Source organism: Nelumbo lutea, chromosome 1, assembly GCF_056320005.1.
Source record: "Nelumbo lutea isolate HS-2025 chromosome 1, American lotus-T2T, whole genome shotgun sequence".
NCBI classification, from domain to species: domain Eukaryota; kingdom Viridiplantae; phylum Streptophyta; class Magnoliopsida; order Proteales; family Nelumbonaceae; genus Nelumbo; species Nelumbo lutea.
The window spans coordinates 133648831-133665005 of NC_142684.1; the positions used below are offsets into that span (position 1 = coordinate 133648831).

The window sequence follows — 16175 nt, forward strand, 5'->3', positions numbered from 1 at the left end:
ATGCTATTAGGAGTAACCATCTCTTAATTGATTAGGTTTATGTGAATGAATCGAGAGAGGAATTCATATAGCAGACCAAATAATTCATGGTGTGAATTGAATGGTATATAGGGGTATATACACATGATTCATCTGAATGTAATAATTTTTCCTTGAACTTAATGCATTTCTATCTTGATAACTCTAGTCGAGAGATCAATGGGTTACTTGATAGAAGTAGTTTTGATATATCTTGAGAAAGAATATTGAATAAAATTAGAAATACTTCAGCTTATGGGAATGACAAATTATCTTGGATAGTCTCATCTATTACTATTCATTGGAATGGTTAGGTGGACCAAAGGTCCTAGCAAATTCAGTCAATCATTGCATACTTCAGTAGTAGTATTCTTGCTCTTGTTTCTTTTTTCTATCTTTCAGTAGTCTTTACCCTTAAATCTGAAATTCGATTGTCCAAATAATTAGGGAAGGCTACAGTTCTAATACTTACTTTGTTAAATCATCGTGGGAACGATTTTTTTATACTACTTGATAACTAGTGCACTTGCTAAGGTTATAATCATAGCTATCAACTATCATCTTCTTCTTGTAGATTATTCTTCAAAACCGCCCCTCCGGTAAGCCTTTGGCTTTCGTCTCTAACTGTCGCTTGTAGTCGCAGAAACATCCCCGGGAGGCAAATCTCTCTCTCTCTCTTTGTCTCTCCCTATTATCTTTACTCTCCACTTTATTTTCTTCTCCACCATTTGACTCACTGTAAACTTCATTCATGCAGATGTAGGGTTAGGGTTTGGTTGGGTACATGTAGAGGGATTCGACAACACCGATGGGGCAAATGGGCGGCCGAGATCCATGACCCTAGGAAAGGGGTTAGGGTTTGGTTGGGTACCTTCAACACAACAGAAGAGGCGGCAAGGGCTTATGACAGGGAAGCAAGGAAGATAGGAGAAAAGAAAACCAAGGTTAATTTTCCCAACGAAGACGATGGATACTCAGCCCCTAATGCCCATGTGCCCTCCCATCGAAATCCTCAGCCTTTGTATAATCAGACCTATAGCGGTGGCATCCTAAAGAATACGGATTTTGGATTTCCCGCTAATCTGAATAATTATGAAACTTTTCCTGCCAATGGTCACTGGCAACATTCCTTCTGTTAACCCAAACCCCATTGTCTTTCTCTTTCACAATGACATGTCGAGCTCTAGATCTGGATCGGAGGGTGCAATTTCGTCTCCAAGCATGATGTGTAGCGACTAGGACGAAGGTGACACTTGTTTTGAATAGGATTTGTGGGCATGTGGCCAGAAAAGTTGCTTCTCATGTCAATGTAACCCAATACCTAACAGCATGGGAGTGGGTGGCCTTTACAGCTGTTGTTGGTGGCATGCGTCTCTATAGCAACGAAAATGGAGGAAACATCTTATACTTACAAATGGTGGATAGAGGCAGGCAGAAGTGGGCGGAGGCGACAACGGTAGGAATAATAAGATGAACAGAAACTTTACCCCTTTTTTATATTATTTTTACAAAGTTAATTTATTTTTGAAAATTTATTAAATATATCACTTTTATTGATATTAGAGCCCAAAAGTTTCCCTTACATAATAACAAAAAAAACATTTGGTCAAAATTTCCCATAGGTATCTTGTACTTCATGTCGAGTGCCAATTTAGTATCCGAACTTTAAAATGCAACAATTTATTTCCCAAACTTTCATTTTGCGATAATTTAGTACCTGGTGTTAACTTATTGTTAAGTGTCATGGGAAAAAACAAAAAGGCCCCTTAAGTTTCATTTAATTTTCTTTATCAAATGGATCCCAAACAAAAAACATAACCTTTTCAAACTCAACCTTCCATCACTGCCACCATGTCACAAGTGACTCCTTCTCCTCGCCATCAAGCACCTACCGTCGTGCCATCAAAGTGCCAACCGCGTGCCTTCATGGTGTCAACATGTGTGTCATGGGTGGGCTATGCATGTATCTTGTAAGGGGGGACCACCAATGGCATTATTATAATTACATAGTCTGATTTTTCATCATTTTGATGTATCTTTATGTCACTCCCCAAAAAGCTTAACGTATTCTTTGAGGGGAGATAAATAGTCAAGTGAATCAAGAGCATGTAAAGGTTAAGCATGAGATCCCCTCGACACTGAACTGTGTGTTTATTCTTGCCATCCATTAATGCAATACAAGTTGTCTTTTGTCTAATTTGTGTGCCATCTTTATTGCCTTTTTCTATGTTGTTGCTTGTTGCTTAGGCTTTTTCGTCGCATTCAAGTGTTGCACGAGGCCCCAACGACTAGCCTCGTGACAGTTGGTATCAGAGCAAGAGCTCCTACACACATTGGATCCTATCTTCGCCCCTACTTCAGCACAATGAAGAGCAACCGAGGCATTTCCATGACACACCATACGGGCACCAAGCCCATGACACTGATGAGGCTCCACTCGACGAACCTACCTAGACACAAGCCCCAAAGGGCCACACAACTAAAGCTAGCAAGCGCAACAAGTCAGTCGACCAACTAGCTAGCATGGACAAGCACATCCTACGTTGCGAGGCAACATTGGGAGAAACCCGAGATCGGATCGATGAACTCCACTTCAACCTAGAGACTGTTGAGAATGCGGTTGTGGAACTAAAAGGGCGTTTCAATGGCACCTTGAGAGACATGCACACCACCATACGAAATTCGGGAGCGGGGCCTTCCCAAAGTAGCCTACAAGGCTTGCTAGACAGATTTCAAGCGTAATTGGACAAGATGAGAGACGAGATGACTCTCTTAAAGAGGGTGGTGGCCAACTCATCTAGCACTTCCTCCACCGTAGCTTCCATGCACATCAAGATTCGTGAGCCAACACCTTACTCGGGTGCTCAAGATGCTAGGGAGCTTGACAACTTCTTGTGGCAATTGGAGCAATATTTCTCCGCCACTGGCATCATTGACAACCAAACTCAGGTACGTACAACCGCTATGTATTTGACTGATATCGCAATGTTATGGTGGCATATGTGTTGCCAAGACAATGAATGTGGAACCCGCACCATTGACACCTGGGTTGGATTCAAGCATGAGATCAAGCGTCAATTCTACCCTGAAAATGTGATGTACATGGCGCGCCAAAGAATGAAGAATCCCAGACATCAAGAATCACTACATAACTATGTCAAAGAATTTTTGGCCTTGACGCTGGAGATCTCCGACATGTCAGACAAGGATCTCCTGTTCAATTTCATGGACGGTCTCAAGCCATGGGCTGAGCTTGAACTTCAACGACGTGGGGTTAAGGACCTCGCCACTGCCATGGCCATAGCTGAGCAGCTTGTTGATCTGAGAGCACCTAAGGAAGAAGAGCAGAATCCATCCAGCCCTGTACCATGAGTTTGAGTGGGGGAGATCAACAATCAACCTCTACAAAGGAAAAGCCAGTGCGCACCGACAAGCCCATCAATCACCAACAAGGGAAGAAGCCACAAGGAGCCCAAAGCTATCAGGGCCACCAGTACACTAGGAGACCAACTACTCCTCCCGCACCTTGTTACCTTTGCAATGGGAAGCACCAGACTAGCGACTATCCTGTGCGGAAGAAAATCAATGCCCTCATCGCCAAACTCAGTGATGATGAAGAGAGTGATGAGGAGAAAACCACAGCGAAGCCAAGAGTAGGTGCCCTTCAACTTATCAACGCCATGGTTAAGAAAGAGGCCACATCAAAGCAGCCCACCAAAGCCCAAAATGGGCTGAATTATGTAGACATCACCCTCGGCGGGAGGCCGACCCAAGCCTTGGTGGACACTAGGGCCATCCACAACGTCATTTCACTTGTGGAGGCAAAGCAACTCGGCTTGACCACCACCAAACAAATAGGGTGGGTCAAGGCTGTCAACTCAGGGGCCAAAGCATTAGAGGGCATGGCTCGTAGAGTAGAACCCCAAGTTGGACCATGGAAATGACCCATCAATCTATCTGTGGTACCCTTGGATGATTTTCAGGTTGTTCTTGGAGTGGAGTTCCTCACGCAGGCGGAAGCAGCACTTATGCCACACATTAGTAGTTTACTTATCTTTGATGAGCACTCCCCTTGCATGATTCCTGTATCATCAGCCCTGCAGATACATGGGAAGCAGCTTTCAGCCTTATAGTTGTACCAAGAAACAAGCAACTATGAAGCCATCATTGTGTTAAAAAGGAAGACCCCCTGTCAATCATCTCACATCAACACTGGAACTGGTTGGGAAGTCATCACCAGGAAGAAGTCTCCCCCAAAACCGTTCCATTTCCAGCGCCAACGCCAATGCCAATGCCCGTGCTAGCACCAACATCAGCATCAGCATCAGCTTCAACACCAACAACATCAACAGAAGCCGACTTTGTAGCAGAAGTCGCAAGCGCTTGCAATGGATGGGCCCAATAGAAGATCCAAGGTTGTGTCCAATTTTGCCCACATCTACTACCACAACCATCGGGGAAGCGAGTGCCACCCAAGCCATTTAGGGACCACATTCACATCATTCCTCAGGCTAAATCCCGTAGTAAATCCTGTGAGTCACCCTTGGGGAAAAATGCATGGGAACCAACACCCTAACAATCCAAAATACCATTTTGACCCTTACTTGGCCCAAACCTTCCCCATAGCCAAGCTGAATCAATCACTAACATACCTAGAGGCTGCCGAGAAAGGACTTAGCCATAAGAAACCCCAACAGAACAAGCCAACCTAACCATGCCACCAAAATATACACCTCAGCCTTGGACGACAACCGATTCATGGAGCATTAGAAGAACCTTCCTTCCACAACAGTGACTCAATGGGACCAGCCAAAGCCGATCTTCGAGGATGTAGATCGAATTGAGTGGGGGAGACTGTCACAAATGACTCCTTTGCCGCGCAATCAAGCACCTACCGTCGTGCCATTAAAGTGCCAACCGCGTGCCTTCACGGTGTCAACATATGTGTCATGGGTGGGCTATGCATGTATCTTGTAAGAGGGGACTACCAATGGCGTTATTGTAATTAAATAGTATGATTTTTCATCATTTTGATGTATCTTTATGTCACTCCCCAAAAGCTTAATGTACTCATTGAGGGGAGTTAGGTAGTCGAGGGAATCAAGAGCATATATAGGTTAAGCATAAGATCCCCTCGACACTGAATTGTATGCTTATACTTGCCATCCATTAATGCAATACAAGTTGTCTTTCATCTAATTTGTGTTCCATATTTATTACATTTTCTTGTGTTATTGCTCTCATGGCATTGGAATGCCGCATGCGCCTCAACGACTAGCCATGTGACAACCACACTGCAACTACAGAAGTTATCTCGGTGAGTACAATTGCTATCTTCTCTTCCCTCGCGAAGGAGCGCAGGGAACTAACCGACTATTACGGAGCAGAGAAAGCATCGTCCAACCACCTCTGCTCACGGATGGGGGCGTTATCTGCCTCTCCTGAGAAAGGCGAACTCAGGAGCGCATGGAGAGCGTTTTGGACCTTGTTTACGTGCTTGTGGTGGCGGATGCGCTTAAGGATGTCGTGTTTGTCCAGGGTTTCAGAGGCGTGAGAGGGTTTTAGATACAAGCAGCTTGTGATGGGGTTTTGGGTTTCAGGTTCTTCTTCTAATCTCAAATTTTTTACTGTCTACCGCCACTGTTCACCGTCTCCTTCGTTGAACAGTGACGACACTCTTTCTCTTCTCCCAACAATACTCCTCTGATCCCTTCATCCCTCATCGTTTTCCTGCTTTCTTCCATCAAGCAAGAACCAAAAACTCCATTTTAATTTGCTAATTCGAACCTGAATTCACTGATCACCTTCTTCGATTCGACACAACGGCGGCTAACACACAATTAGCTCGCAGTGGTGAAATCCAATTACTTTTTTTAGCCACATTCTAGTGGCTCCTGATCATTTCTTGGTGGTAAATCTTCATACAAAATGCTTCGTCGGTCCTCCTTGTCATCGTTGACTCCTCAAACACATTGAAAGCCATTACCTGAAGACAAAAAATCAAAACAGAGCGAATAGAATCGTCTCTTGCCTCATCGTCTCTGTTCAGGTTCCAGATGCATTTTAATTCAACCTGTTGAAAATGGTGCACCAAAGACCAACCGCAGACCGAGCTGATGAAACAAGCAGCCATCGGAAGGGCTTAAACGCAGTAAGTGGTGGCCAACGCGTGCTGTTCATTAGACGGACGGCGTCGGTCTAATGCAAAATCAACCCATAGCTTTGTTTTCTATGAAAAGAAACAAAAAGGCTTGCATCAACACCGGGAAGCACTAGACTATCTTCAAAGGCAACTAATTTATTATTGACGATTGTCTTAAACAGTGGAATAGAAGCTTGCCTTTGCAATCTCTTCGTGAGGGTGGGAGAGGCTCTCAAAATTTTTGTACTTCTTCAATCTCGTCTCTCGGTACTTATCCCTTGTAAAGTCATTCTTTCCCATGGAATTCCCTGAATATCCTTTCCACTTCGAGCCTCAAGAGCCAAAGTATTAGTCTTTGCCTTATTCTCAAACAAGATAAAAAACAGAGCCAAAGCCCAAATCAAATCAATTACTTTCGAATAAATTTAGTAAAGAGCCAATTACAATCCTCTAAACACACCATGTCAAAGTCGTCTTCAAAATCCGAATATTCTCCATTTCTATTTTGCTGAGTTTCTTTAAAAGGATCATCCTCAAAATCAGTCAAGTCATAATAATCTTCAACCATGTATTCAAGCTCGTCATTCTGGTACTGATCCATTAGCCTATAACTCAGATAGACTTTAGTGAACAATAGTAGAATAACCTTTACGTGAACCGTTGAGTCCAAATGAAAGAGAAACCAAAAAAAAAAAACTGATGAGATGAAGGGAAAATAAGAAAAACAATAAGCGAAAAAATCAGCATTTCTCAAACACGTAAGGTCAAGAAAGAAAAGAAGAAAAACAAAAGACAAGCGAAAAGGCAAAAGGATTCAATCAAGAAAGCAGAAATAGTGTTAATAACAAAAAGAAACAAGATGAATAAATTAGAAGAAATGATCATATAATCAACATTGGGCGGAACACAATTATCGATTCAACCCGAATCGTAACAGATGAAACCAGACAATCGTAAAACATAACCAAAGTAGGAAAACAGGAAAAAAATCGAATAAAGAACTCCACGGCACCGCTTTCTCAAAATAAAAAAGCACCGACCAGAAAATAAGCAAGAGCATAACTCAAACAACGAAAGGACGACCAGTAAGCAACTAAGCACAATTAGTTAAAAAGAAGATAGCGACGAATGAAAAGAAGAACATGAATAAAGAACTATAACTCACCTCCGAACCTTGAAAGAAGAAGATCGAGAAACAGAATTTAGAAAGGCAGATCTCAAAGGGGAAGATCGAGGAATGTAAGAGTGTTGAAGTAAACAGGTGAGTAACAAATAAAGAGCAACAGATCAACAGACACGAGGAAAGCAAGAGCGACCGACGATGAAGATTGTGAGAAACAGCACGCGCGTGCTGTCCATTAGACGGACGGTCTTAAACTTTATATCGACAATCATAAAAACTGCTTAGAAACTTCTACGACAATTCTTTTATTGGCCTTTTGTCGGCTGCCGGTAAAGTCTCTGGGGTAGTCTTGTAGTGGAGTCAAAGATTGGATCATTTATTGAGGTTAATCATTGAGATCTTCAGAATAAAACCTAACTTCCAACGGAGTTGTCCCTATATATGATTTCCTGTTGTGATTGTGCTCATTATCTGCATGATGTGATGCTGACATGACTGGAGAAAAATCTAGAGTCTCAGAGGTGACGCGATGTTTATGTAGCCAAGAAAATGAGATGCCACCCGGAAGTGCAGAGGTAATGCGGTGTTGACGTGCCAAAGAGATGAGATAGCCACATAAGTGACACGTGACGTCTAAGCCAATTCAACCACAACCCGAACATCATTGTCAGGTGTCTTGCTAATTCTATTTTGAATCACAACCTGGTTGAGATTCTACGATTCTGGCTTCTCTATTTTAAACTCCATGACCAGCTCAATCAAATTTGCATGAAGAACTAAACGATGAATTTGCCCAGTTATGATTTTATGATATAATTTTTGAAATTTAAAATTAAAAAATATAAAATTATGAAAAAAGGAAACCTAGTTCCTTTTCTCCACCTTCATAACACCACAAACTAATCAAACACTATTACCATTGTTCTTAAACCTGCTTTCTCTTCTTCTCTAACTATCCATTTTAACCATGGTTGTTGTTGCAGAGAATACAACAGCTGCAGAACAGATAGATTTAAGAGACCCAGGAGTCAATCTTGATCCAGCCCCACAAATTCCTTATATTAATCAATAGGAGAGTTATAAAGCTTATTGTCACTCTGGTTGTTGAGCTGGGGAAGAAGATGAATGGCTCTAGTTTTCCTCACCTTTCACAAATTTAAAAAATGTGTTATGAAATTATAACGAGGCAAACTCTCCCTTCGATTTTCTCACATATGAGCTGGCATGTTCATGCGTATTGAATTTGATTGGAAGTGAACCCCAACAAACACAGAACTGATGAGTGCAGGAATTCTAAAGATCCAAGCATATAAGTGAAACTGGGTTTTAGTGCAGACCCTGGGCTGGAATTGGCATCAATGCCCGCCCGTGAAATTACATAAATCCGAATTGACACCTATCCTACTGTACTTAAATTCTAGCAGAAAGGGGTAACTTTTGAACTCTGTTGACAACAAAAAGTAGCTGTTTTATAAAATATCAGAGACAAGGCATCTTTTTGCAAGCTAATATCACAATAGGGCAGTAAAAAAACTAACTGTATTTTTATGACAAAATTACCCTTATATATAATCATCTCCTTTTCTCTTTTTCTGCAAAATGTACGGAAAACCCAAGGAAATCTCTTCGTCGTCACTTCTTGGTAATCGACTGAAACTTTTGAAAATCCATTCATCTTCTTCCTAAAGAAATCAACTAAGATTGTAACTCTCTCTTTCCAAAATCGGAAATAATCCCTATTGTAGCCCTGTTCTTCATCTGGAACCTTGTTCATCTTTTTTGTTGCTAATAGAGATCAAAAGTTTCCTCTTTATACTTACAAACAACACCAAGATATCAAACAACAAGGGAACAAAAAAAAAAGAATTGAAGCAAGTAAGGGCTGAATGCTCTACAACCAATTTCGATTAGTTCTTTGGGTGATGATAGCCAACAACAGTATAGATGGTTTACACCAATGTGAGAAGTAGAGTGATAACGATGAGATTCACAATCTTGTCCCATTTGATGGGCTTCACATAACTACGAATATAATCACTTATAACACTGAGACTCTGGTCGTTCGTTTACTACCCCTGGCAAGCGTAAATGCACCAAGGTATTGTGCAAACTTTCCACACTTGCAGTATCGACATCAATGATCCCATGTATAGTAAAGACCTTGGCATCTTCATGACTACGAACCAGCTCACTCATGAACTTCAAATATGCACAAACCTCACCACCGCTTCTATCCTGATACAACTCCCCTTTGAAATCAATCAAGCTCTCAAGCAGCGTCTTTGTATTGGGTCCATTGGAGATGAACGGAGGCAGAGATAAGCATCAAATTTCAATCATTTTGTCTTGAATTTTATCCCTCTAATCCCCATCCTCTTGTTGTTTCTGAAGCTAATTCCAGCTTCTCCCAATTCCGTCGTGCTGCGGAAGGTGGACAATACACTGTCGTCTTCTTTGACAACACTACCACTCAAGTCAGGTCCAGTCAGAGTAAGCCGAAGAGCATGGAGAAGGGTCGGCAGTTGGCACTTCTGCCAAACCACTCTTTTTGCAGTGGAAGAAGCCAAGAAATGATGTAGTTGCTCTTCTTCCATGGAGATCAAGCGTGGGCTTCACTAGACTGTCATACAACACCATCCTCGCCAAGTCATGGGGTCCCTTCCATTTTCCCCTACTCAACACCGCTTGGAAGTTGGAAGAAGCTTCGCTCCATCAACGTCTAGAGGATCAAGAGGGGAAATTGATAACTGACGGAAAACATGGACAGACCCAGTTATTGATCCTTTTCTTGTCGCAATCTTCGCCCAGATTTATATCCTAAATGTAAACAAACGATGCCAAACCACCCAAGGAGCACAAGGCCACTTGCAATATGAAGCAGCCTTGCTTCACCATTATATCCATGAACTCGTCTCCCTTGGGGGCTACATTGAATTTGTCATCAATAACATATATTTTTCTGGCTTCGTCTTTTAGAGCTGCAACTTCTTTGTATTTTCTCTCAGTATCTTCATTTGGATTAGAGTTTCGTACAATATGTTGCCACTAAATATGGAGATGCTAAGAATCAGTAAATCTTCTACAGAAGTTAACATGAACCTATTATGTTCTTCCGGACAGGTTGGAGCCGTTGACCCATTGACAGTTCTGGGTCATGGCGATCCAATTCTCAACCATGATCCACAGAGAGAAACACCTTTTTTTTATTATTGAACGGAATAGAACAAATTTCCTATATGATATAAATAGTGTGTCATATCATAGGGTGGAAACACCTCGTTTGTTAGTGCCCCTATGTGATAGTTCTCTCAAAAAGTTGCCTCAAAGCTGACATTCTGAGATCAGCATTCCCTTTAACGATATTAAGGGTGAAAAGTGACCTTTGTCGGCTAAAAACCCTTTTTTCACCCATTAATTTTTCCTTTGCCGGACTTGATTCCGCATCAATGCTGGAAAAATCCAGCTAACAGACTAACGAGCTAGTCTTGGATTGGTTATCCCAATTTCCTATATGAATTCTGACGTTAGATTGAACTGTTCATTCTCTCTTTTTTATTTGCCTGATTTTTTTGTAAAAAATATTGAGTGCAATTACTTTTATGCCCCACAATTATAGTAATAGGTGAGAATCACCTCCCAACAAAATACATTCCAACACCCCATCAATTTTATTTATTATGGCACATCTCACTATGAAACTAGGGCCGCCATAAAATTAGGACCCACCATATATGAAATGTGTGGTGACAGCTGATGTTGGTAGGGTATTGGTACATATTTTGCTGGTAGATGGTCTAGACTAGAAATCTTATAATGCTTTCAATTATGAATAAGGATCTGTTACCGAAACTTTGCACGAGGCTCCAGTTGATGGGCCTCGATTGGATAATGGGTCCATGTCCAAAATGGGCTTCCCATATCACTGGTGGACGAGATTAGCTTTAGTGCTCATAAGACCGTATTCATTATATGCACAACCTTTTATAATCGTGTATTGGGAATATCACTATACTTGTTTGGATAAATTATAATGACCCCCCATATCATGAGATCAGTGGCAAAGACCTCATGCCCAGAGCTTTTTTATTTTGTAACAAAAACCCTCTAAACTTTGACCATTAGAGAAAGGCCCCTTCGTTAAAATATTCTCATCTGACCATTTACATTTTTCTAAATGCCTAAATTACCCTTTTATAATTTATTTCACATTTTTCTTTAATTCATCAAATCATTTCACCACTGCCTAAATTACCCATGTTCTTGCAGAGCAAAGCATGAGTGTAAACCATATTCTTCATCTCGCCGTATATGGGTGCTATACATTAGAAGGATTTGCAGTGAGGACTGTCGGACACCGAAAGGACGATGATGAACAAAGGTTTCAGACGGAGAGTGTCTCAAAATCTCTGCAATCCACTCATCCAATCGGTTACCATTCTCGCATAGTATATAAGCAGCTTGAGATCATGGTGGTTTCATGGACGAACCTGCAATTTCGTAACGGGATGATGAACTAGTGGTCAAGACAATAGGTAATCAATGAATGGTGAAGATGGATATAGGCTTGTTCCTTGGTGGAGTGTAGTTGAGTAAAAGTTGAAAACCGAAAACTCATCTTCAAGAGGACTGAACAATATGTTAAAGAATACCAGGAACAGGAGAAAGAGTTAATCAGATTGAAGCGCGAGGCCAAGATGAAAGGTGGTTTCTATGTTAATCCAGAAGCCACAGTTTGGGACAATGCAATGCACCCACCCTTTGAGAGATTTTTAATGGTGTGTTTTTCAAAGTAAACAAAGCAACCATGAATGTGTTGCATAGGGTTGAATAAACAACAGATTGCTTTGACTGATAATTCTATAATTGAATAGGCCCTAGAAAAGTATGGGATCATCTACATGGGAGATCGGATCCATGAGATCATTACACAGTAGGGCCCCATTTCACAAGGATGCAAACAATTTTCTTTGGCCGTTCATGTTGAGTGCTCCATCTAGCGGCTTGAAGAAGAAGAAAAACCATTATGTTGAAGGTGGGGATGCTGGAAATTGGGAAGATTGTATCGATGAACTTATTAGGAGGATGAACTAGTGGCCATACCTTTCTAAAGCTATAATCCTTTTGTCAGTTTTTAATCAATTTCTAATTTTTGTAGACTTTGATTTGGTTTTAGGTGATTTTTTGTTAACAAATTTAGGCCATATTTGGGAGTGCTGAAGTTAAAAATAAGTGTTTAAAAACAAGTGCTTATTCAAATAAGCATGTGCTTATTTGCATTTGGCACCCAACTTTTCAAGTGCTTATTTTTTAAAATAACCACTTATTTTATATTGTGCATTTGGTAGCCTTTTTCTCTAATAAGTACTTAACTAAATAAGCATTTGTGACTATTTTGTCCTTCATTTTATTTCAAAATTTCAAAATATATCCTTTGAAAGCGCTCTAAGAAAGTACTTTTATGAAAGCATTTTTACAAAAGCATTTTTATAAAATGCTTTTATAAAACTACTTTAGTAAAAGTAATTTCATAACAGTACTTTTATAAAAGTGATTTTGTAAAAATACTTTCATAAAAGTCCTTTCTTAAAAGTGTTTTCATAAAAGTACTTTTATAAAATTCAACTAGGGATAATTTTATAAGTGGTATTTTAAAATTCAACTAGGGATAATTTTGAAAGAAAAAAATTGAATAAATGTTTATTGTATAAGCACTTAAAAAAATTAGAAATTTGGACTTAAAAATAAGCCCTTATTTTTAAAATAAGCACTTATTCCGGACTTATTTCCTAAATACTAATAAGTGCTTAATGACCCAAATAAGCACTTATTTTTAACCACTTCAAAAAATCGCCTTATAGTTGTGTGTGGCAGATTAAACATTCGTAGAAATGCCTCTGTATTCAAAATTTCCTTAAACAATTCAAAGTTACAGAGCATCCCACTGCTATGGCTCATTGGCTAGCTTCTAAGTTCTGACGTCAGAGGTTATGCATGTCAACTTATTAAAGCCCCAAAGGAAGCTAGACTACAGTTACACCTAAGCGAGGACGGGGGCCAAAGTGATGAGATGATCATCAACTACTAGATTCTGATGCTAGAGGCTTTGTCAAGCTGAAAGACCCAAAGTAGCTGGAAGAAAATTTTCTAGAAGTTCAATCTCTTAAACCTGTTAATGTCAAGTGGAACTCACCAATTACCATGGAACAAATCCTCAGCATAGCGAGGATAGTTTGATGCGTTTGTTCAAGATCAAGGTTCAAGGTGGCTAGTTTGATTGATAGCCCCCAAACCAAATTAGCCAATGTGGAAGTGGAGGAGGGAATATGTTGGCACAGTACATTGCGTTGGGCTTCTTTTTGGGACCTATGAATCAAGTTTTCATGTGGAAAGTGAAGTTTCTTGTAGTTTTGGTTTCTGATCGCAGTTTGTTTGAGATTTTTTTCCTTTTCCAGCGAAATTAGTGGCGAGAAAGTCAGATTTCTCACTGCCAGAGATTTCTCATCAAGAAAATTTGATTTTTTTTCTTTTTTGGATGACGATTAAAAGTATTTTTGGGTCAATTGGGTTTTAAGAGAGAATGGCAGGAGAAAGAAAATAGAAAAAATTTATTAGGGTATTTTAGTAATTTAATGCCTTATGTCATAATGGTCGAGGGGGTCCTTGTCTAACTGCCAAAATTCAAGAGGGTCTTTGTCAAAAAAAAAGTGCAGGGGTCTTTGTCAAAAAAAGTGAAAGGAGTCTTTGTCACTAATCCCATAGTATAAAGGGCCTTTATAATTTACTCTATTTTTATGGACAGTTATTCTCAATATAAAACTGCAAGAGACTAAAGGAATCATGGTTTTCAAAATCGGATTGGACCAGATCGGACAGTCAGACTAGAAAAATCGGAAATCGGTCAGGTGAACGGTTTGAACTGTTCAATGATTTTGACTGTTTTTATTTATTTTTATTATTATTATTTTTTTTTTGTTAGAATAGGCCGATCGTTCAATTTGAACAATCAAACCATTTGACCCGAAAATCAGACCCCTGACAAATTTGGTCTCCGGATCAGTTTTAAAAACCTTGATGCAAACGGTGCTAACATATTACCGAAGCCGATTTTCTGATGTACTGACATCCTTATATGCCCGAAGATGATTCTCTCTCTCCTCAGGGGGCTGTGTCTGTCTGAATTGAAATCCGCACGAGGAGCCATTCGATTTTTATAGAGCTTGGAACTCTCAGGTGTTGGAGAGGGCCCTAAGTTATGGCCCCACCTCTTTAGGGCTTTTATTACCTTTATCACTGAAAATAAATAAAAGGTGTGGTTAATTGGTTAGGTTTTTTTAGGTTTATTAAAAAAATAATTTGCATTGGGGTTTGCCTCTTGGTATAGCTTTTTCTATCTAGTTTGTGTTTTATTGATTCAGGCGGTGTTTGGCATCGTTATATCAGAAAAAGCAATGCGTGAAGAAACACAATTTTGTTTGAAACCGTTGTTATGGAAAACGGTCATGGATTGGAATTTGGGAAAACGTGGCTTGAGAAAACGTCTAATTTGATGTCTCGTTTTTTAAACCGAACATTATGTAAAACACTAAATATGTGGACCAATGCTCAAAATAATTATAGAGCATTGATAATGATGGAGCGCAATCCGGCCGGTCTTAGTTGTCAACGATTTCGTCTCTGACTGGAGCGACGGGGAGCCTGAACGAAAAGATGAGGAAACTCTGGGGGAACCCGGTGAGATAACTCCGAATCAAGTTAATACTCTCAAAGGCAAAGTATAGACTAGATGGCGCAAAGTTCACATACCTTGTTGTTTGGGGTAGGGGGCCTTTTATAACCACTTCGCGCACTCGCTCCGAAGCACTTGTCAGGTCGGGTATGATTACCCTTGCTTATGTCAGTTCGGGCGTCATCCTTTCTGTTGGGACAAAACCGTCATTGCTTTTTGTCGGAACCGTCTCTGTAATTGGAGATGGCGGTGTCGGGAGGCGGTGGTAGATGGCCGTTTGGAGTGCGGCCATCAAGCATCAGATCCCAAGTCGGTCAGGTGCGCCGCCCTTGGGTACGGACTTCCTCGGTGTCAAGCATGGTACGGTTTGTTTGGTTTTGGTGTCCTGAGGGCGATGCGGTGGAGTGGTGAGTGAGGCGAAGTCTTGAGTTCGGAGGTATATCTTGTATTGCTATAGGGCAGGCCAGTTCAACGAGGTGTGTCCCGAACTGTTATAGGGCAGGCCAATTCGGTGAGGTGTGTCCCGAACGGATATAAGGCAGGCCAGTTCAGCAAGGTATGTCCCAAACTGTTACATGCAAGCCAGTTCGGATTACTGTCTGGTTTGGTGCCGAAGGGTGAATTCGGGCTCCTAGTAGGGAGTTCGGACCGCTGGTAGGGGAGTTCGGTTAGCCGGTTTCTCCCCTTGGTTCTCACGCCTTAGGCGTGCTTTTGTGCCAAGCTGTTGCCTTTGCCACGTGTTGCATAACTGTGAGGTCGGGTCAAATCTTCCTTCATCAATTGCCCCCCACTCCTCATGCCAAGGGTCTTGCCCTGGCACAGGGAGTTTTGCGAGGTTGTAGGTGGATTTGTCCCGTTCTTCGAATCTTGACTGCGCGAGATGCTTTGTTAGGGTTCTACGGTTTTCTGGAGCATCCGAAAAGGCGGGAGACGTGCCTACTGCTCATGAATATTGACAGACGTGGCAGCGAGCGTTTATTTTAAATTTTAAAAAATCGTGCCACTGGGACGTGACAGCGGGTCTTTTAATTTTGAAAAAAGCGTGCCACTGCCGTTTTGAGGAGACTTGCGCTGGAAGTTGTTAGTTGCAGAGAGACATGTGCAGCGTGTTGTCAGTTTCCGAAAGATGTGTGCCGGTGCATCATCGGTTTCAAAAAGATGTGCGC

General features: G+C 41.1%; 1 pseudogene; it reads left to right on the top strand.

Annotated features, from left to right (window-relative positions):
- The first annotated feature begins 11557 nt into the window (after positions 1-11557).
- On the top strand, positions 11558-12374 carry LOC148877687 (large ribosomal subunit protein uL30y pseudogene; annotated as a pseudogene).
- Positions 12375-16175: the final 3801 nt, after the last annotated feature.